Source organism: Misgurnus anguillicaudatus, chromosome 17, assembly GCF_027580225.2.
Source record: "Misgurnus anguillicaudatus chromosome 17, ASM2758022v2, whole genome shotgun sequence".
In the NCBI taxonomy this organism is placed as follows: Eukaryota; Metazoa; Chordata; class Actinopteri; order Cypriniformes; family Cobitidae; genus Misgurnus; species Misgurnus anguillicaudatus.
Genome location: NC_073353.2, coordinates 25736126 through 25759920, shown reverse-complemented (window position 1 = coordinate 25759920; position 23795 = coordinate 25736126). Strand labels below are relative to the sequence as shown.

Below are 23795 nucleotides of genomic sequence, written 5' to 3'. Positions count from 1 at the left end.
CGTGGCTATAGCTTATGTCCTTTTCGTTGTTTATATACTTAATGGATTTAAAATTACATTCATTTTATAGAATAATGCAGTTGTTGTGCAAAATGCATTAATGACACAATTAAACAAGTCATTTATTAAAACTTTAATAAATAAAACATGCCGTTTCAGATGTAAATATGATGATAATATGTAATTATTCTGATTGAATACTATTTGATATAAAAGTTAGTCAACACTTTTATTTTGGAGGTTTTTGCATGAAGGTTGGGGTGCTCAAATTGTTAGAAAATGTAAGTGCCATGGAAAAGACTGAATGCTCTATAATTGTTGATGTCTGTGAGAAATTTCTGTGAGCTGTGCACACTGTGCCCCCTTAAAAGAATTGGTGCATGATGCCCCTGGATCAGTTTGATATTTGCAGTTCAGAGTTGGTTCACAGATAACAAGACACAAGGCAACTGATGTGTTTCATTACAAAGCCTTCAATGAGCATGCAAGAAATCTTGTGGGGTTTTTTTTTGGGGGGGGGGGGGTTCACTTAGGGGGTACAGTCTTTCTTTTAAAATCAGAGTTACTTCAGTTCAATGTAGTATGAAAGTGTAAAGGTATGCTTTAACAGAAAGATACACAATAAATATTAAGTAAATTTAATAAATAATAATTACATTTATGAAAAGTCATAATAAAGTCATAATAAATAATCCTTCCAAAGTAACTTTTTGTAGGTAAATTTTTGTTACCTTTAAAATGCAATCAAAATAGCTATCCAAGTCAGTTCGAATTTCTATTTTATTTCTTGGCTAGTTGCTGTAGTTGCTTATGCAAAAAATTAAGTTGCTTAGCTAAATTTTGATGAGTTAAAATAATGTTTAAAACATATGCTGTCACGACTTATTGATCACATCATTTTTTATAGTTTATTTGGAAATTACCATGAGTATTAGGGACAGACATGTATGATATTTTCATTTAATCTATTTGCAACCATGACAAGTTTAGGTTTAGGTTTAGGTTATGATCAGACTAAAGATAAAGAAAAAACAAATAAGTAAAAAGGTTATTAAGATGCTGAGATGATGAGCAGCCCTTTCCTTACAGGCATTCAGTTTCACTTGGTTCCACACAGATAAGACGGGAATTTTAACACACTCATCCGTGGTCTAATTAAAACCCCACACTCTGTGATGCCAGAACACAAATCAATATGCTTATTTAAAGGGATAGATCACACAAAAATGAAAATTATTTTCATTCACCCTCAAATTGTTTTAAATTTCTTTAGCCTGTTTAATACAAAAGAAGATATTTTAGTAAATGAAGGTAAGCACAGTTGATGGTACCCATGGACTTCCATAGTAGGCTATTTGTTTTTCCTACTATGGAAGTAACTGGATGTCAACTGTGTGCTTACCGTCATTTTTATCTAAATATTGTTTTTGTTTTACACAAAATAAAAAAACTCATACAGGTTTAAAACAATTGTGAATAAATCATTTTTTGGTGAACTACCCCTTTAATTAATCTATACATTACACAAGCACACACAAGAACAGCCCCAAACCAGCTTTAGAAGAAAAAACACAAATATATTTAGTCTTCCCATTTGTGCTTGACGATAAATGTTCAATGTTCAGAATAAATGTTTGAACGTTTGTTAATAATTCCTCCAGGGCTTACAAGACAATTACATACAGAAACGCACTGTATACTGTGCGCACTACTCACAAACATAGGCCCTTTTCTCTAATTGAATGGAGTTCAATGGCATTAACAAAAGAATCTCATTATCTAGACTTCTCCAAATGCTTTGCCCTCTGGAACTCTTTCACACTTCAGGCTGCTCAGAAAACTGGGCTCTGTAAAGCTGGTCCCAGGCCTATGAAAAGTGCTAATTTGTAAACGTGTCTGTGAAAGGCAACAGAAGGTTATTAATAATTCCCTTGACCTTGTATAAGTCAGATATCACAATGAAGGGTAATATTCAATTATTGATTTACTTTGACTCACTTGTTTCTTTAAAAATGTGTTAAAGAGGGCCTTAAATTGATTATTTTAAACACGATGACACTTCTGATTCGTTTATAAGTCTTTATTATATGATGCCAGAAAAGACTAGATTAAAAATCAAATGTGGGCATTACTTTTCTTCAGGGTTGGATTTTGGTTTTTAAAGCTGCGTTAATTGCATTAAAAACCTCTGCAGGGGACATGAGGGGGTGTTCTACATTTGTATCTTTATTAAAATGCAAAATGTTTCAAAATATAAAACCTTCGAAGCTGATGTATAAATAAACTTTACAAATTTAGACAAATTTGCTGAAATAATCCATGCTGTAAAAAAGAAGTTTTTTAAGTAAATAATGCTAATACATACTAAAACATATTTATTAAAAAATATATATGAAAAAATCAAGAACACTTTCGGAAGAAGTCGGGTAGGATTAATGGAGAGGACACTGAAGAAAACTATTTTAGAATTTAGTAACATATTCCCTCCCAGCGTGATTTGGGGACTGAATAATTATCAGTTTCTTTGTTTGCTTTTCTTTACACTATAGTTGTTCATTTGTCACTTTTAACAACTGATGCCAAAATGTATTTGTTTCATTGCTTAAAAATTGTGTTGGTTTGTAATGTTTTGGGTGAGATTTACGTGATGAGCTATAAAAAAACCTGTAATGCACACCATATTCGTGAGCCTGGCCCATAATGGTCATAAGGGTAAAATTTTCGTTGATAATTTTTGGCCAAGATACAACTGTTTGAAAATCTGGGATCTGAAGATGCAAAAAAATCAAAATATTGAAAAAAATCGCCTTTAAAGTATAGTCCAAAAGTAGTCCTTAGCAACTGCATCCACTCACAAAAATAAAAGTTTTGATATATTACCAAATTTACAAAATATCTTCATTGAACATGACCTTAAGATAATATCCTAATGATTTTTGAAATAAAAGAAATCAATTTTGACCCATAAAATGTATTGTTGGCTTTTGCCATAAAAAACAAACAAACAAAAAACAAACATGTATAACTTAAGACTGGTTTTGTGGTCCAGGGTCACATTTTACATGAAATTAAAACTATATTAATACAAGCAAGTAATTCTGAACATAAAGGGGCGGTTTCCCGGACAGGGATTAGACTAGTCCTAGACTAAAAAATTATTAAGAGCTGTCCAAACTGAAAACAACTTGCACTGACAAATCTTAAAATACATCAGGGCCCTTTGTTTTGCCTCAAAATGCACACAGGTAATGTTTTTAGTAATGCATGTTTGTTAAAACTAGTTATATTTCCTAATTAAACTAAGGCCTAGTTCTGGATTAAGCTAATCCCTGTCCGGGAAACCGCCCCAATGTTTTTATTATTACTTAAGCTAAATGGGTAACTGTAACAAAAACACAATGATTCACTCCTTGTACTTATTAATGAAAATAAAATCAACAACACTGACAAAGTGCTACGAACACCTCATGTTATACAGCGCAAAGTATTTCTATTTGTCCGCCTCTGTTTTCCCGTAGGCTCCTCCGTTTGTTTTTTTATCATCATGGAAAACAAGGATCTTGACCGTGACCGTGGCCTTTCTCTCTCCTGCTCAGCTGTGACTACACTTCAGTCCGCACTCACTCAGATCGCATCAATCTTTCCCTCTGTTATCTAACCCATGTTTCTTTTATTTCTCCTTTTGTTTTTGGCCACGAAATCCAATTAGGCTTCTTCTGAAATTCCAGCAGTGTGAAAACTTTATCCATTCATGAGCAGAGATAACTAAACTAATTAAGACTAGGTTGCTCTCTGAAGCTCGTTTGAATGTGCAAATTAAAAATGCAGACGCAGCTTAGATTGGATTAGATAGCCCATGTAAATAGGGGGAGGACTTTATCTTTAAATGCCACTAAATTGTTTTCTGCTCCCTCTCTCTCGGCACCCGATTTTTACACCTCCCGCTCGCAGACACTTTTAATGACGCCACGGACGAGAGAGGGAGGGAGCGAGGGCAGAAACAGTGTGAGATCTGGAAAGTGGGGCCATCTGGGCACACTGGCTGGGTGTTAGTGGTGCCAAACAGGAGTGAATGAAGGTTGGGGTGATTTTCAGCAACATGTGAAGAAACGCTGGCTGTTTGCTCTAATGGCCTCCTCTCCAGCAGAGTAAACACAAACACTAAGCCTGCTGAGTCCTGTTTACTCCAGTTAGCTGCCCTCTTTGGCCCACAGGACCACCCTGGGCTTTCCAGCTCACCCAAACGCTGCACCCAGGCCCAAATAAGCTGCTCGGCTTGGAGGTTACGGGAGCGGACTTTGTGCCCCTAAATGAATGACTGATCAATGAACAGGGTCTGGACAACACGTCCAAGCCATCGGACCATCATGTGCCAGTAACCTCCCCCCCACTCTTGTCCTAGAGTAAACACAGGGGGCAGTATGTTTACAAACACAAACAGATAAAATAGGGTGTGAAATTTCATCAATAGCAGCACTAAAAATGTTAATGTGAAGCTGTTATTTTATGCACAACAACAAACAAAACATTTTTCCTTGTAGCTCAAGCATTGGCAATGCAAGATCATTGGTTCAAGGGAACACAAATACTGATAAAAAAGTATAGAATAAATAAACTGTAAGTTGCTTCATACTGTATAAAAGTGTCTCACAAATACATGGATGCATATGCAAACCAATTTGGACTAGGGTTGCCATTCGTGCCAGTTCCGCCGGACACGTCCCGAACATGTTTTTGGGTTCGTTCTCCAGAAGTCGCGTTGGTCGACCGCATACGTCATCAAGGTTTAATATTTCGGGTTTAATTTCAGAAAAGCAACCGTTACATTTCAAGGTAAGAATGAAACTACAATGATTGTGTGTCTTAAAAGAAATAAATCTTAATTTGCTAATGTATTTTAACTGAAATGTGAAAACCTTGATGACGTATGCGGTCGAGCAAAGCGACTTCAGGAGAACGCACCAGAAAACATGTTCGGGACTTGTCCGGCGGAGCTGGCACGAATGGCCACCCAAATTTGGACCCAAACCAGTAGAGATCAATTTAAGTTGATTAAGTGAAATTGAAAGCATGCCAACTGACCACTTTTAATATAAGGTGGGATAAATGCTACCGTAAAAATCATTTAAGGCCCTCAGTCATGATCAGATGAACAAAAAGTAACATGAAGACTCTGTAGGCTGTCAAACTAATGAATCAAGCATTTCAGGATCGGATGATTGAGTTCAAGGATACTTGAATGATGACAAAGTGATTATAGCCATTATGTTGGCATGCTGAAACATTTCTAACAGGAGATTAAATTAGGCAAGCATCAGTATGAGCTAATTTAACCCACAAAAAAGAGATACAGAGCTTGAACACAACTGCAGTTTAATATCCATACAGAAACTTTATCAAGCAATAGCCTAAAATCCTAGATTGTTTATCTGTCTTGTCCTTAAGTTTCTTTATAAACCTCTGGCCTGTGTCATTTCAGCAACGGTTAAATAAAACCCTTCTCACTGCATACAGAGGGAAACATGAAGAGAATTAGTAGAAATTGAGGTTAGACGAACCAGAATCTTCAACAGATGTTGTTGTTTTTATCAACGGGGAGGCGGCCATGAAGGAATGTAACAGAGTTGGAGTGGGCGAGGTCACAGCTGTGGTTGAGGGCTACAGACACACACATACTACGTACAGAAGCGGACGGTGCTGTTTGATGTCTGACTGGGTAAGGGAAGAGGGGAAGTGGAAGTTGTAGCGTAAGACAAACAGTAGGGGGAGCAGCACTTCTATTGATAGGAGTCAGCGATACAGGAGGCTACAGCCCTGCTGTGGGGCGGCTGGGTGAGACCGGCCAACATACCCAGATATGGCTTCACTTCAACTGGCTCTGGAGGGGTCATCTTCCACACATCCTCCTGTTCTACCACTGCTGTTATGTGGAAATTATTGGCTTTGTTGTTTTTCAGAAACGGATGACAGAAGTGTTGTAAATAAACTTCACCTTATCTAACTGGCGTTTGATAATACAAAGCGAATAGGTTATCATTTTAGTCAAGAACATATACCAGGAATGAGAACAGCAGGTCAGGTCTAATTATCCAATATTTGGACAATTCAAAGGCTGTAATGACTAACGTGGATGCAAACGAAGGGGAAATTTACAATAAAAGCAGTGCATTGTGCTCTGACTGCATAACAGTCGGTGTGTCAGAGATTCCCGGAAAGCATATTCACAAAGACATTAACTGCCACCTGATATCAGTTAATTCTTACTCATACATTTCCGGAAATAATGTAAGACAAATGTATTCATTTATTTTGTAATAAAATCTAAATAATAGCCAAAATGAAATATGAACCTGACTGGAACGGGGAAACTGGCAGAAAAGGTAATTTCCTTTCATTAACTCATCTGCTCTGGTAAGCGCTTGTTAAATTTAGGGTTCACCAGATCACACTGAGGTGCATGTGTGTGTTGTAGCCAAAAACATCTGCTAATGAGAGATTCCTGATGGAAAATTGGCTTGCGGACAGAACTAGGCACAGCTAAAATCTCAAGATTTCTTAGTGGGAGAAGTTACATCTCTCGGGATGTTTGATTCGGCCGCTATGGATTTTGAATATGTTTGCGCGTGTGCGCCTGTGTCTTTTGAGGGGGTGTTTTTGTGTCTTGGCCTTTCTTTTGTTCCTATTCAAATTTAGTTATGCGAGGACATTCAAGTGAGGCCACTCAAGTCAGGAAGTGTTAAACTTGCCAAATGCAGACAATTAAGTACTCTGGGGACAAAATGGAGAAGTGAGAACTCATTGAAAGGGGTTTAACGCTCACGGCTTTCCTAAACACACACGCATACGACAGGGTTGTTCACCTCCTCGTCTATGTATTAGCCCCTAACCCCAATATTTTAACAACAGGAACGCGGGACTTAAATTAGGTGAAAACATTTTTCCACAGCCTCAAACCATCTTAAACCAAGGCCTCCGGAAGAGGCTTTGCTTTTGCAGCAGTATCATTAGGGCTTTAAATGTTTTCAAAACATCCCTCATTAGCAACAGCCCCTCCACCACACGCACAAATCGTGAGTACCTCAATTTTGTTTTATGGGAGGTAAGAATCTGTAAGAGGTTTAGTGTATCAAAAAAGCCTAATGTGTTATTCCCAAACCTAACAGCTGACTCACAACACCTCGTCTTTATAAACACACACATCGCTCCCGATGGTCCTGTGACAGTATGACTGACGTAAATCATTTTGGGTGGCTGAAGGAATATGTGTGTGTGTGTGTGTGTGTGTGTGAAACTCTGCTCACCTTGACCGGTCCATGTGTGCGGGGGCACGCCGCCGGCCTTGGCATCTTGACGATTAATTTGCCCCTGATCTTGTCTCCTATGGTTTGAGTAGCATGTGTGTCAGGTCCGATGAAGGTGACACCTTCTGCAGCCTGCAGAGATAATAAAGGCTTTACCTTTACAGCTCAAGCATATCAGGTAGAAGACAAGCATGTTCACTCTATTGTATATAAGACGGTCTGTGTGTGAGTAACGGTAGATGGCCACAAAAGAAAAAATGATATATAGTAAATTTCTAGGCAAAAAATCTGATATGGAGATATTTGTGGATATAATGGAGACCATGATATGAACTCAGGTAAGACCAAGGCAGCAAAGGATATGGTAAACTAAAGCCTGGCACCTACAGAAGACCTGGGACTGATAGTAAAGGCAGGACAGAACATGACGAAGGACGACAGAAATGCCATCTGTGCGATGAAGAAAACAACCGCGGGGAACGATGCTAACACAATGTCTGCTAATTTCTGTGTGGTTGATCCTGCACTCATTTCCGAAATCCGTGCCATACAAACTAGCTGTCCTGAGGAAAAAAATAATTCAAATTTCAAATGCCGGGACATTATTTGAATTTTTCGATTTTGTTAACCAGAAATTGTTTACCCAGGCTAATGATGCTTCAATTCTGGGTTGCACTTTCTTTGTGGAGCACAAAAATATGTAATCACTGAAAGGTAATGTTGACCAGTGCTGAAAGTCTAACATTTTGCCTTAAATATTCCATAGAGGAATGGGATTTAAACACCATGGTAAGTAAATAACAACAAAATGTTTATTTTTGGGGAAACAATCCTTTTAAGAGATTTTTAAAGGCTCCCAGATACAATTACTTTGAGTGAATTCAGGTAAATTGTGTCAAGTTTTGGCCAAATTCACCTGAATTCACCATGAAATTAAAGGGACTCTCCATTTTTTTTTAAAAAAAGGGCTCATTTTCCAGCTCCCCTGAAAACATTGGATTTTTACCTTTTTGGAATCCATTCAGCCAATCTACGGGTCTGGCAGTACCACTTTTAGCATAGCTTAGCATAATCCATTGAATTTGATTAGATCAATAGCATCGCGCTCAAAAATGTCCAAAGAGTTTCGAGATTTTTCCTATTCAAAACTTGACTCTTCTGTAGTTACATCGTGTACAAAGGCTGACGGAAAATTTAAAGTTGCAATTTTCTAGACCAGTATGGCTAGGAACTATACTCTACTTCCGGCATAATTATCAAGGATTTTGCTGCTGTAACATGGCTGCAGCAGGTGCAATAATATTATGCAGTACCTGAAAATAGTCCCCTTGGTAACTTTCAATAGCAGGGGACTATTTTCGGGCACTGTGTAATAACTACAGAAGAGTCAAGTTTTAAATAGAAAAAATATCGAAACCTTTTGGTCATTTTTGAGTGCGATGCTAATGGTCTAATCGGATTCAATGGATTATGCTAAGCTATGCTAAAATTGGTAGCGCCAGACCCGAAGATCGACTGAATGGATTCCAAAATTGTAAAAATCTAATGTTTGACTCAAGGGGAGCTGAACAATTTAATAATAACACTGACAATGTGTTAAAAATTGAAAGAGTCAACTAATAAAATAACCCTGTTTTGTAGAGAAGGGAGAAATCTTCTTCTTTCACGGCACATTTTTTTCCAACAGTGAGCTCTGTTGTGACATTTTACAAATTAAGCACAATTAAAAGTTCAAGCTCTCCCAAACGTCACTCACTTTCCTTTACAGGTCTCTATTTACCAAAAACAAACCACAGAGAGACCGTGGAGGGCTGACAGCGGCTTTTCTAACACTGAAAACAGGTGTTTCGCAGCCAATGGCCGTGAACGACTTGACTACAGCATGTGTGTGTATAAACTGTGTCTGATATCACTTTGCTATCGTGTCACTGAGGCACTGCGGGTGCCCCCTCCCAAACACACAACCTTTACTTTACCTCACTTTTCCCTCCATCACCATTTACTACAGTCTCTTAACATAATAAAGACAAGCAGGAGAACTAATCCTCAGAAATCTGCTTTCCTCTCTTGCCTGTTCCTTCAGGCAATACAGCACGAGAAAACACTTCATTTGAATTCCTAAACTGTACAAACTGTGAATGAGTTCCTTTTAGCTGCAAATGTCATTACATCTCCATTTCCAGGGGAGAGCAGTAGGGGAAAAGACCCTCTCTCACATTCATGACAAACCCTTTTAAATAGGGCACAATAGGGCAGGGGGGCTGATGACCCCCCTAAAGGCAAGGAACATAATAATAACTGCATACCTGACACTCGTGGTGCAAATGGAGGTGTGTGCTTTGTTTTATATATCAAACGCACTCGAACTTGCGGCCTCTCTATTGTGCTTCGTATACTAAAATATTGTGCGTGTTTGAATTTAAGCCTTAACAATCGTAGTCTCCCCTGCTGAAAAATCCAGCAAAGACCAGCATAAGCTGGTAGCTGGTTTTAGCTGGTTTAAGGTGGCAGTAGCTGGTCTAAGATGGTCCTCCCAGTCCGGCAAAGCTGGTCAAGCTGGTGGGTCAGCTGGTCTTCCAGCATGACCAGCTAAGTCCAGCTAGACCAGCTTAAAAATTGACCAAAACACAGCTAGACCAGCTTGCTACACCAGCAATACCAGCTAAAACCAAGCTGGGAGACCAGCTAAAACCAGCTCACCAGCGTATGCTGGTCTTAGCTGGATTTTTCAGTAGGGTCTGAAAGATGTCATGTGATTTCTTGTTTGGTTTACTGCTAAAAAGTCAGTTTTCTTACGAAACAGTTGGAAACTCCATTTATGCCTGGTGGATCCATACAAAACTTGTCAATATGACACGTGAGGTTTTCTTACACATTCACATTCACCATTGTGAAACATTAAACAAGAGATGAGAGAAATTCTGCAAAAATCTTAAAAGCCGCAAAATACAAGCACAACATCTTGCGGGAAACCAGCCAAGCCAAACATGGCATATGGCAGCCATTAAAGTGATCCGGCATCAGAGTCGAGTTCAGCCATTAAAAAGCCACACACAGTATTTCTGCTTGATCATGTCACTTTAGCAGATCTAATTGGCTGCGTTCTGTCCATGTTTCACAGCAACAGTAAACCGCACTACCCGGTCGGTCTCTTTCATCTCAGCAGAATTACATTAGCGCAGCTGTGTTCGACAGAGGCCGCAACACATCACGACAGCTAACAACACCCGGAATGATTAGAATAGCAATAAATCCCAGCTTTCACAAACTGCGCATTAGCACATATTTATGTTTAAAATCTGACCCCTCATTCCCCATCAGTGGTCAGACTATTTGAATCAAAGATTGGGATTTCCATGGGGGAATTGGTGGTTTCGATTTTGGATCGGAATCCTTGCCTGTGAGCTACGTTGGGAATTACAATTTGCGGTAGAGATGACCAGCGCTGCATTGATATTCCCTAAGAGTATGTCCATTCACGGATTCACTTTCCTCGCCGTGGTAGCATGAAGATCAAGGGAACTTTGCTCGAAGCCTATGTGATCAAACCCATACTTCACCGACTCATGCACACATTTGTATTCCCTCAGTGTGTGTGCATGTAACAGTTTTGCTCAAAGATTATATTAGTACTGTACTACGCTAACGGTAATAAAAATGGTCCTTGTCGGATTGCATTGTTCCACAAAGAACCTTCAACATCCACAGAACCCTTCTGTTGCACATAGTGGAGTAAGTGTCTTCAGACTATAAAAAAAGACCAGAATTTGTTATTTTAGGCACCTTTGAACAAAAAACACTTTTTATTATGACATAGCTGTGAAGAACCCATTTAGATCCTTTTATTTATGAGTGCATGCAGGAAAAATGCACCATAAGACACCATAATGTTACACTGACAAGCGAATTTTGATTGTATAGCTGATTTAAAATGTATTCAAATTCCAAGTAAATTACAACTATTACTCTACGTTTATGTTCTCACCCCCTGCATCATTCATATAGCTTTTCGTCCATCTACACCAACTTGTGTGGAAATGCTGGGGTGGGGGGCAAGTCCTCTGAATAGCACAAACACACATACGCACACACATGTTTCACTACCACTGAGCCTGGCACAAAAAAGGAGGAAAAAAATGGCAAAGATTAACTTATTGAGGTCTCCATTGCCATAGCAACGCAGAATAGTTTTGATGCGTCTCCCTTCACAGTCAATGAGGTTTGAACGTATCACGGAGCAGATAGCTTTTCCGTGGATTGTTACCATGGGGGCTATTTAATGCAGATACTGCTGTGCGTCTGAGCACAGATGGCTGAATACTCGAGCATGGCTACTTTGAAGAGAGCTCCCGTCCACGTTTTCAGGGGGCCGCTTTGCAACATTGATCTGAAAGGGGGAAACGGTTGTTAATAATGAATAAATCAACAATGGGGAGAATAGCCCCGGCAGAAGCAGTTAAAATAGAATAGCGTATGACTCTGGAGTGATGCAGCGGATTAAAACATGATGGTTGACAGCACGCGGGGTGAAATCGGGCCATGGTGATATGACACACCAGAATCGAGCGAATATGGTTTTGGGAGACATTCTAATCAAGTAGACATCATCTTTATTGAGATGTCAGTCGAACTGAATACTGTTGTTTGGTGTTTTGTCTTATTCTGTCTTGGCATGTTCAGTACTTCTTGTAGATGTGTACGTATATGGGACAGCTTACTTTAGTGACTCTGACATGGACAAACATGGGTCGTGGGTTGGGTTTATCCAAACACGTTGCCATGCATTAATATTTTATTCTCTATTTTTGGTTGTTTATTTTTTATTATTGTATGAGCAGCGTGAAGACAAAATATCCCTTCCATTTTTAGGTAAACAACACACTCATTAAGATGCTAATTTCCCAGCGGGACTAAGAAAAGTTGTACGAAATGCATTTCATTTCCTAAAACATTTCCGTTCAGACAAAAGAATTTAATTACGGCGTAGGACACGAACCATTCACTGCCAACCAGCGACACAGAGAGAAAACAGACAAACACCAAGCCTATATACAAAACATGCCCATACTGAAAATTTCCACACCAGTGAGTGTTTGTGCGTGAAAATCCATGTTTGACACGCTTGCCGCAGTTGTTCATACACGCTCCTGAAGATATTGTTGACCCTGTGGCAGTGCCGCCACCCCTTTCCCGTCGCTCGGGCCTATCCCCCCGATGTTGAAGGACATGGCAGACAGGTGAGTGTAAACAATTCATCACTACCGTGACACCTTCACATCTGCCAGGCACAACAGGGCCAGTAAGGCTGTCAGTCACCTCCACCAGCCTAACTCCCCACCAGCCTAACTCTGGGGATCGAACCCATGACCTGCAAAACGCAATGCTTTACCAATTGCCAAATCCACCCGAAATGCATATTATTATTTATAGTTTTTTTACTTAAGATTATTACAATTTTTATTAGTTGCATATAGGGGATGTTTACTTTTATTTTAGAATTATATGAACATACAAATCCGTTAAATGGTTAAAAAGAGCAGAAATTCAGGAAACACAAGTGAGCAAAATATGTACTTAACTGGGCTGTACCTATGTAATGGCATTCTAAAAATAATATAGATAATAACAAATGAAGTCCACATAATGTTTGTCTTTAACTTTAGCAGGTCAATGGGAGGCGTAGAATGCATTCATCTCTGAAAGACATCTATCTCGACCTGCTATGAAACAGAATGAAAAGCTCTCAATTACAAGTGTCACTTTGTGATAGCTGCCATTGTCTAAATAAACATACATGCCTGGAGAAAAAAGCACCTACAGTGCTGGAACTACAGCAGGGTGGAATTTTCATACGAATGAGGCTGACTAACAGGTGATGAGTGTCAGACCCACAAGTGGCCCATTGTTACCCAGAACAAGGACAATATGAAGCCCGGTTGTTCCATGCCCTCTCCAGCAGGAGCTGAGATCATGTGCGACCACAGCCATCCATCACACAAGCTTTAACAATAAGACAAGGCCACGTCTCCCTATGTAAAACATATACACACAACTATGCACACCACAAACCACTAACACTCTACATATGTGGGCAAACTAATATGTCTACAATCCATGTAGCAGATACATCTGCCAACATTATTTAATGTTCCCACAGTGGCAGCCTTTAAACATTAATGTAAATCAGAAATAAATCAACCAACTACAGACATGGAATTCGACAAGATTACTTAATGAAGCAATATAACTCAGATTAACAAATCCATCAAACATCAAGGTCCTACAGGTCATAAAACAGACTCAAGAGCAAATACTCCCAGGGGACCCAATAACAATACCAGGGTCCTGGTGGGCCACAAAGCCCATCGGGGTCTTTTGTTCCTCAAGAAGAACTTGCATGACAATCGCAGACTGACAGGCAGCGCAGGGGGTCAGAGGAACCTGGGACAAGGCTATATTGTTCCTCTCCATATGCACAAGGTGCACCTCCTTCATACCGACAGGAAACAGAGATCCGACTAAGAATAATCTGGGCAGGCCAGAGGGTTTTCAACTAAAAAAGGCCTTCGTTTAATAGTAGAGCTTACCTGTTGTGGTTCAGGGTGGAGAAAAGAGAAAATGAGGCATGGAATAAGAGAGAATAAGACAAAAAGATCAAGCCACTGTGTGAATTAACCCGCCATTTTTCTACTCTTTTCAAGGTAATAATTATGCAAGCAGCTGGAAACTTTTAGGACTGGAATTAAAAGCTAAAAGCACATTTCCCATTTGATTTCTGTTTGTTCTGCCATGAATGGCAATTGGCTGGGCCGCGGATGGGTTTGTTGCAGGGGGACAGCTCTTCTATTAGGGATTTTTTATTCTTTCAGTTTTTTTCTTATCTAACACATACAAATTGAAGCAAAAGGAAAGGGATGTAAATGTTGTGACACAGAGAAGACTGCGAGTAAACAGAGGAAGGTGAAAATTGGGCAGGGTGGGGTAAAATCCCCTTAGGTAACAGGGGCAAAAATACCCCAAACTCCCCCTTTTTTATATATTTTTATTTTTGAGGAATACAACAATTACGCATACAAAAAGACAGCCCACGCTAGATGGCGAGAGTCCGATTATTAACATAAAAACAAGGTAACAAGGTAACAGCCATGGCCAAAAAACACAATGGAGCCTCTATTACCTGGATGTTTACAGTTATTTACGCCTACAGAGAGTCTTTTCCTCCTGCTTTTCTCTGGACAATGGGTGAAAATGGCCTTTTTAACATGTCAAGAGCAGAAGTGAGGATTTCCAGTACTAAACCGCTGAGGGCTTGACCTGAGTCCAGGTTTCTTTTCAGACAGCTGGAAGGCTGGATGGCACACTTGATAAAGGTGTGGGAGTCCAGACCAAATTAACCTAGAAGTCAGGCCGTCGGCCAAAGACTGCAGCTGCAGACTTACATGTATTTTCACACATGGTGGGTGGTGTGTCTGTAGAATTGATTTAAATTATGCAGGATAGAATTAAACATGGTTACTGTGTTAAGCAAGAGTACTACACTCTCAACTGTATATCTAAGCATACAGATTCTGAAATAATATTTAATTAATCAACAACCAATGAACAGAATTTATAAAATCTTGGGAATTATGGACTTCTGTCGAGTGTGCTACCAGATTTAGGTTTGCAGGAATTCCAAACCAGGTTTGCTTATATTTAGCTCAGTGTTCATGTATAGCTCAGTGGTACAGAATTGTGTTAGCAGCACAAAAGGGCATGGGTTCGAACCCAGGGAACACAAATACTGATAAAAAGTGAGTCGCTTTGGATAAAAGCATCTGCCAAATGCATAAATATAATGTTTGTTAATGTTGCATTGGACTGGGTTCGATTCCCCAGTGTAAGTCACTTTGGATAAAGTTAAATTTATGATTTACAGCCTGCCAAAGACATAAATCAGAATCTGAAAACTAGACACACAGTTTTACAGACAGTATTTTTAAAAAGTATAAACACATACATAGCTCAATGCAAAAGACTCAATAATTGTGTGTAGGCATCTGGTGGCAGTCTTATAACTGATGCTAGACATTTGTGATAAATTTTTCATTAAATGAGCTATTGGTTTAAGCCAGTGACCTTCCATGCATAATATTTTCTTCCACATTCACATTTTCTCATATCTGTGTTTTAAGATGTGCCTCGTTTTGCATAGTGTTTGCCAGTAAGCTAATCTCAGACTAAAGAACAACCAAGTAAAATAAATAATAATGGGCTTAGAGGTTAGAGCATGATTATTGTAACATTTATGACATTTTACAATACAAAAATTATGATCCAAAGAAACTGCTGTTACTTTGATACTGCATTTTGATATAGAAAATGCCTTAAATAAATACAGTACTGTGCAAAAGTCTTAGGCCACCATGCCACAATTATATTTGACATATATAATTGTTTCTCAGTCTCTTTAATAGAATACATTCAGAAGTTACAGAAAATGTGTATATGGTATTAAAAACTGTATAAAAATGTAAACTGATGTGTCAAGTTTTTAGGGTAAACTTCCCTTATACTTGAGCTATAGCAGGAAACTGCAGGATCATTTAAACCTAAATAAAAGTAAATCCTAATGTCTACTTTTAAAGAAATTAGTCTTTTTACTTCATTCTGCTCAAAAACGCTGAAGATGTGTTTAGTGCCAACAGAGGTAACACTAAACACTGACAATTTAGTCATGAAAATTATTTATTTATTTATTTTTTGCACATATTTCCTGTATTTTCTGTTTGTACCTAATAGATTGATAAAATAAATATGAATCAATGGACATTAAAACTTCTAAAACAACAAGTGTGGTGATGGTGGCCTAAGACTTTTGCACAGAACTGTATCTCCAAAAGGGAACTACTGATTTAATACATTTTATTATTCAAACCAAATGATCTGTCTCACATATCCAAAATGTTCTGTTTTGTGAATATGTATAGGTTTTATTTTTATATTAAAGCCACATATAACAAATAACTGGCAATTTTTAAAACTTATGAGTAGGACTAAATGTAATGTAAGTGTATGCTGTGTGGGACGCACCAGGATCCACACAGGGTCATGTTTCTGAACGTAGTTTGAGTAACAAACCAATAACAAACCTTTTGACGACACAAATTGGTGTTCCTACAAGGTGTACATGTGATCTAAGCAATATTATCTGCTCATCTAAGGTCTTTGGCTTAAGGCTTTGTTGCTCCCAACCTGTTAACCACCGCTGATAAAATCACCAAACAATTGAACGCAAGCACCATTAACCTCCACTACAGCTCCTGTGGCAAACTCAAGTGACCTATTTGACTAGGGCCATTGCCATTGCAAATTTCACCTTCTTATGATAGTGGTCACTGCCAATTGACCTCATTTGCACAAGAATTGAGGAGTACTTTTCTTTCACTTGCGTGAGTTAAACTGTGCTGGGGGGATTACATGTAGTCAGTCTTAAAAGTTTTTCATCAGCAGTAATTAAAAAAATTATGTAACAACCCATATTTGAAAGTATTATACACTGTCAGAAGAAAACCTAAGAATACCACTTAGGCACAGATATGTACATTTGACATACCAATATGTAGCTTTGAGGTACCTTTAGGTACAAAGGTGCACTTGTTGAATGGATTCCTCACTAATGACAGATTGTGTACCAATCTTACTGAGAGTGTAAGATGTGGATAATTTGTGTGATTTTAAGTAAATCATACAAAAATGCACAATTCTAATAACATATAGCATATGACCCATCCCTAAACCCAACGTCACTGGGAAGAAAGCAGATCATATTGAAACATACAAATGGTATCAAACGAATAGCACCTTGTAAAATGTTTTAGACAAAGCTGCTGTTAAAAACAACACAAAAATAATATACATGGAAATTTGGTTCCAGCTCTATTCGTACTCCGCAGAGTGATGCCGGATCTGCAGGTCACCAGAAGAAAGAAGTACCGGTGAGCTCTGAGATAAAAGATAAAGATGACAGAGCTCTTTAGTGCCCTGTTAAAAAAGAAAATAGAAAGAGATGCCACTCATCCTCACCAGGCTAGCTTCATTTGCTTAATGGCACACAGCTTGAGTAGGGCCAGCTCCCCTAATAATGATCTAACAGTGCAACAAGGCAAGAACTGAGATATGGAAATATTGAAATTCATATAGGCAGGCTGAAAGCATCTCAGCATTGATCTAGCCACAGCATGGGTAAAAAGCAGCGCTCCTTTAATCAGGGCAGGCCAGGAGCCTTTGGCTACACAGAGGTCCCTCTCAAGATAAGCCTGTCCTACAGCACAGCTGGCTGAGATGTGGGGAAAGAGAGAGAAGCCTGGGGGCCTGAGCTGAGAGGAGAACCAGGGCTGAATCTCAAATCAACTCATTATTCCCTACCTGCTGCACCTTTAGAGCGCTTCTGAATTCCAGCACCATTGCATGACCAAGGTTACGTCTTTGTTTTTCTTTTTTTAGTATTTTTCTGCCGCGTTGTGGCGTTTCATTTGTTTATTTTGCCGGTCAGTTTGGACATGGCTAATTGTTCTTTCTTTGCTGTTTATGACCCTTCCTGTGGCTTTTCTCCCCCTGCACGTTTGCAAATGAAGTTTTCACCCTGGCAATCGCACCTTTAATTAAATTAAAACAAAAGGTGCTAAGGCTGTTGATTGTTGAGGCTGAGGAGAAAGGAGGGGAGAAGAAGCCAATGAATATCAATGTGTGATGAGTGAATGGGCTCCCCCAGCTGTCATCAAAATGAACGTGAATATTCAACTCTTTCCCCTCCATTTAGCTTACATTTAGCTCTGATGATATTTCATTAGCTTATCCCACGGTGCCGTGAAACGGTAAGTGATCCGCCGAAAGCAGTTTGGCGTTCATGTTTATTTTAGAACGACGCTCGCTACGCTTCACTGTGAATTTTTGAAGCACATCCTTGCAACCAGCACGGATTAATGTATTTGCGTCGTTCTGGCGAGTGTGCTTGAGTATCTGTCCCATTGATAAGCAGCATTGGCCTGCTACTTACCCAGCAAGCAATAGCGATCTAGTCCGACTATGAGTAAACCACTAATAGCCAAACTAAACGTAAATGTTGTTTTTGCCAAAATAACTTGTGAGATGTATATTTCATCATGTAAGCAAAGTCAACAGTGAATACAAAGTATTTGGTTTCATTTGTTTATTTATTTTATTTCAATTCTTTTTGGGCTACTGTTAGAAGTCTTCATATTTTGCATTGTTTTAGCCTGGATGTCTGATTGGACAGCTATTAGATGTCTTTTAAACGTACCCCTTGCTGGGTAGGAATAGGTTTTGGGATCCTTCACTGTTTTGGCATCCAATATCAGAGTTTTACTACACAAAAGAGGACTTTTAGCCAAGGTTTTTATTAAACCTGACTAGAATCCCAGAAGCCTTTGTAGTGTTAGGACACAAATATTGTTGCACCGATATACACATCCGTTGTGTGCCAATAAAGACATCTATCTTTTGGAGATGCAAACTATGCTTGAAAAAGTAGCATTCTCTCTCTCTCTCTCCACCTGCTCTTACTCTCATCCGCTTCACCACACAATGTCAACACATTTTCTTCATGTCAAGACAGATTGGTGCACTTGGCCAATGCAAAGCCCTGCATTTCAATCATTGCTTTTTTTCCCTGCGCCATGTATTGATTTTGATAAAAACAACTTGCTAATCCAAATAAACAACATGTCAGCGAGCCATCCAAGCTAACAGAAATATTAGCACAGCATGATCCCCTGGCTCTGCAAACCCAGGGTCTACTAGAACTCCTGACCTGGCAGGGGGCGGGGGATTGGTGTATGCATGAGGGGGGTGTTTTTGGGTGGTGGTGATTTTACATTAAAGTTTTGTGAACATGATTCCATCAAACAGAAGCGATAGATTCCACTTCAGTTACACACTGAGTATTAATAATGAATGTCAAATTTGTAAATACATTTCTTGACAGACGTTTTCAAGTTATGAATTGAATTTACAGGAAGTGGTTGTACAACAAAAAAAGCCCTGTAGCCTGGTTTCCAAAAACCAGACTGGTCCTCTTAAGGCATTAATTTAACTGTGATACAGTGACTCTACTATCAAACTTAATGTTAGATTTCCTTCAGGGGGCTTCAAGTGGTGTTAATTTTAAGTTAGGGCACAGGGCCCCATCCCGTTCCCTCCCATAGGACCTATCTGCCCCAGTGACCCCTGGGCCGGTTCCACTCGCTGCGGCAGGGAAGCATGTCAGCTTGGGGGCCATCTCGATCGCCCCAGCATGCCATGGGGCAGGCAAGGCTCTGCACAGCATGGGCAGGAGAGCGTCCGTGCCGGTTTTAAGGTCATGCTAATTGCCACAGTCCTTAGCCGTGCCGTCACTTAGCGGCAGAGGCTGCATTCAGAGCATGGTGCAGGTGTTGGGTGCCCTTTAAACCTTTAATTAAATATCACTGTTAAAGGTTAATGCAGAGAGCCAGGTATTACAGTATTACAGCTGCAATGAGAGCGCAACCATAAAACTTGATTTGAGTATGTACGCATTTTGAATGCAGTAGGTAAGAGTCAACGTGAGGTTTGCCGAGTGACAAATCAGAAGATCACCACAATAATGCGACAGTTTTGAAACACCACTAGCTTATAACACAGTGGCTTTGACAAAAAAGATAGCAAAGATGACGCAGTAAAACAGCATGTTTAAAAGAAAGTAAAGAGGCGTAGACCTGCTTAAACTCTATGGGGCAGTTTCCCGGACAGGGATTAGCTTAATCCAGGACTTGGCCTTAGTTTAATTAGGAAATATAACTAGTTTTAACAAACATGCCTTACTTAAAACATTACCTGTGTGCATTTTGAGGCAAAACAAAGGGCACTGATGTATTTTAAGATATGTAAGTGCAAGTTGTTTTTAGTTTGGACAGCTCTTAAAAATGTTTTAGACTAGGAATAGTCTAATCCCTGTCCGGGAAACCACCCCAATGTGGCGGTTTCCCGGACAGGGATTAGACTAGTCTTAGACTAAAATAAATGTAAGAGCTGTCCAAACTGAAAACAACGCGCTCTGACATATCTTAAAATACATCAGGGCCCTTTGTTTTGTCTCAAAATGCACACAAGTAATGTTTTTAGTAAGGCATGTTTGTTAAAACTAGTTATATTTCCTAATTAAACTAAGGCCTAGTCCTGGCTTAAGATAATCTCTGTTCGGGAAACCACCCCTAATCACACACCTGTCACACATGCATCTCCAGGCATCCGAGTTTGTAAGAAACTATTCTTTAACTGCTTTGAAATAATAGGTATTGTAAAATAATTGATATAAATTGAGGAATTATCTTCTATTTTCAGATATGAATTTTTGGCCCGTAATTTACGAAACTGGCAGCACATTTAGATGGAGCATCTGTATGATGCAGACAAAATATTATGGCAGTATTTATAGAGCAATTGTCACCTTTTGAATAACCTAATCAAGATGTTTGTGTGACCTTTGATAATGAGAACTATCTCCCATTGCATTATGATGATGCAAGCAAGACAAAAAAAGTATATGAATGCCTTTTACTTTAGACTAACGATTTTCTAGACAATTACATTGTAATGAAAAATAACATGAAAAATGCATAAGTACATCTAAAAAATTTGTGAACAACAATTCGTCCATTAAATTTTTACATTTTATTCCATTCTGGCAAGATACTTTAAACGTTGCACACTATAAAAGTATTACATGGCAACTGTTTATGTAAATGTTATACAAATATTTTTAAGAAAAAATGTACAGTGTCTGTTATTCAGCCTTTTAAGGAGAACACAGCTGTGAGGACAGAGTATGTATGATTGGTATGACATTAGGTTCCAACACACAATTAACATAAATGACCCTAATTATCAACTGTTTTCTGAGAAATGGAAATGCAGCCAAGATCGGCTTTACCTGAACCTAATGCCAAATCATCAATACACTGATTTCATAGGTATGCTACTTTTCCTATGAATATTCTGTATTATTTTTTCTACAATGACTGCTATATTTGAATAAATAAAAAATGGATGCATGGAAACTTTTTCTGTCTATTATAAATAGATATAATTTATTGTGGTGTATTCAGCAAGCATTAAGCATGTGAAAGCGTCAGCCATTTTCATACCATATTTTAGTAAGACAGAATAATCTCACTTAACATAAGAACCGTCCCTCTCTCTGGTGCACTGCATTGCCCCCTGCTGTGTTTTTGTTGTTTCTAGTTTTGTTAAATAATTAATTCTTCCGCACAAATTTTCTCATAATCTATAGCTCACCATACACAACACTAACAGTGGCTGAGCCTTATCCACCCTGCCATGACAATGAAAATATAGACGGTGTATTAACAAATTAAGTGTATAAACAAATGGATGAAATTACTTTAATTCAAAGAAAATATGAATTTCTATTGCATGAACTGGACAACGCATAGCAAAATACTACATTTGTCTCATTTTAAATCTTTAATTTAAGTTATCCTAATCTTTTACCCTTCTGGTTTTAGAGGTTCAATTGTGGCCCACCAGATCAGGGTATGAGGAGGCCAATAATTTAATTCTCTTACCATCTACCTCACCAGCCCAGCCTCCGGACCACCGCTCCTCTCAATCTCTTGTTTTCTTTTAAAGCCTGTATTTGCCTTCTCTTTCCCTTACTCTCTTTCTTTTCTCTATCTCACTCTGGGCTGAGGCTGGGCTGAGCTGCCTCCCCGTGGTGAGGGTTGAATCTAGGGGCCACCTGCAGCAGCCGCCGCAAGCGCAGCCAGACGCCGCCGGCCCCCTTTGATATCTGTGCGGCAGCCGCCCCAGCCACATTTACGCCCGCGTACCAGCCGTAAAACCCACCGGCTAATGTGGGATATCAAACAACAGTCGCCTTCTCTTCTTGCCCGCTTTTTTGTCTCTTTCTCCCTCTCTTCAGCCTTCATTCTCTCTTTTCCGGGGGTTTGAATTTGGAGTATGTTTAAGCCGCCGCGGCAGCCGGGCTCGGGCCCTTTCAGAAGCACAGCTTGGGCTCCCCGTCTGGACTATGGCCTCTGTGACCGCTTCTATATTACACTGGCTTTTGTTACGGCGGCCCAGCCAAACAGGAACAGCCACAGGCCGCCATTTTTACCGGCACCTGAACGGAGATGAGAAACAGGAGAAACGCACACTCGCATCCAATGAAATGCGACGCATTTTTTTTTCAAGTGAGCTCCTCTCGCCGAAGCGAACATGAAAAGAGAGTAGGCCTAAGGAGAGATACAAAATTTAATAAAACAGACCAAAAATACATGAAGAAGTCTAATAGATGTCCACTTGATCAACCGGCGGCATCGGTATACAAAATTATAAAGAAAAACAGCCCCGTGTATATTTTAAGCACAATGAATTGATTGATGTAGAAGACAGAAAATGCAGTTTGGTCAAGTCTGACAATGCTTATACATTCATGGATGGATTCTAGCGGACCCCCTAGAAAGACTGGGACAATTCAATGAATTGACTAGAAGGATGCAATGAATATCCCAGCACAGCATCAGGTTAGAGCCCTCAACAGTCCAAAATTTGGAGTTGCATATTAATTCATCTGAATTGGTAAAGCAGCAGAATTTCTTCTCTTCAGCACATTACCAGTAAAGCATAGCAACTGTTTCTCTGGTGATTTTTTATTTGAAATGTACATATGCACACTTATCCAAAGAGCAGCAGCAAAGTATCACGCAAATGTGATTCATCTTACAAACAGAAAAACCCTATCAGGGTTCTGACAATGAATGTGAAGGTATGTCCCTTGGCCATTTACACATAAACAAAAACATCCACATGTCAAAAAATAAACAATGAACAAGTGCTGTGTGTACAAACACCTACTTACAAAGACGCTAGCACGCAAGAGCAAATGCACAACACACGCATACACACCTGAGGAGCATGTGGTGCTAAACTTAAGCTAATTAAGTGACAGACAATTGCACTCAGGGGAGACATTCCTGGGAATCACTATCAACAACTGGATCAACATGGCAGGGCAAGGGGAGGTGTTTATTAGCCAGTTGTTCGTATTTTCCTTTGCACTAAAGTGTTAAAACAACTCATTACGTCTGCAATAAGTCCCTCCATTCAAAATCGCATACTGTGAAAGCACGCACCGAATGAAATTGAATGCCTATTCCTTGACTGTTAAAATAGCATGTTTTATATAGTATGCATGGGTGCAGCATATATACTTCATTGGATGTACTGCATCTGGCATGTTTTATTGTCATGTGACCCATGTTCATTCACCTATGATGTACTAAAAACAAACTGACTCATGTGTTGTTGAACAAGTACAATTTAACCTCAGGAAAAAAATCTGTGTTTCTATATCACTTACACTTGAAAAGATCTGGTCAGCTCAGTTTCTGGTGTTTTTAATGAATTTTAATTTTTTTTAATTATATTTAATTTTTTATGTATTAAGGTAGT

At 39.2% G+C, this 23795-nt stretch overlaps 1 long non-coding RNA gene across 5 annotated transcripts in view; it reads right to left on the bottom strand.

Moving 5' to 3' along the window:
• LOC129451837 (uncharacterized) overlaps nucleotides 1–23795 on the bottom strand; it is a 55988-nt gene that overhangs the window by 11287 nt on the left and 20906 nt on the right. For all 5 annotated transcript variants that reach the window (XR_012358358.1, XR_012358359.1, XR_008646900.2 and 2 more), the window contains exon 2: nucleotides 7302–7433. This is a non-coding gene — a long non-coding RNA (uncharacterized lncRNA). The remainder of the gene's footprint in view (nucleotides 1–7301; nucleotides 7434–23795) is intronic.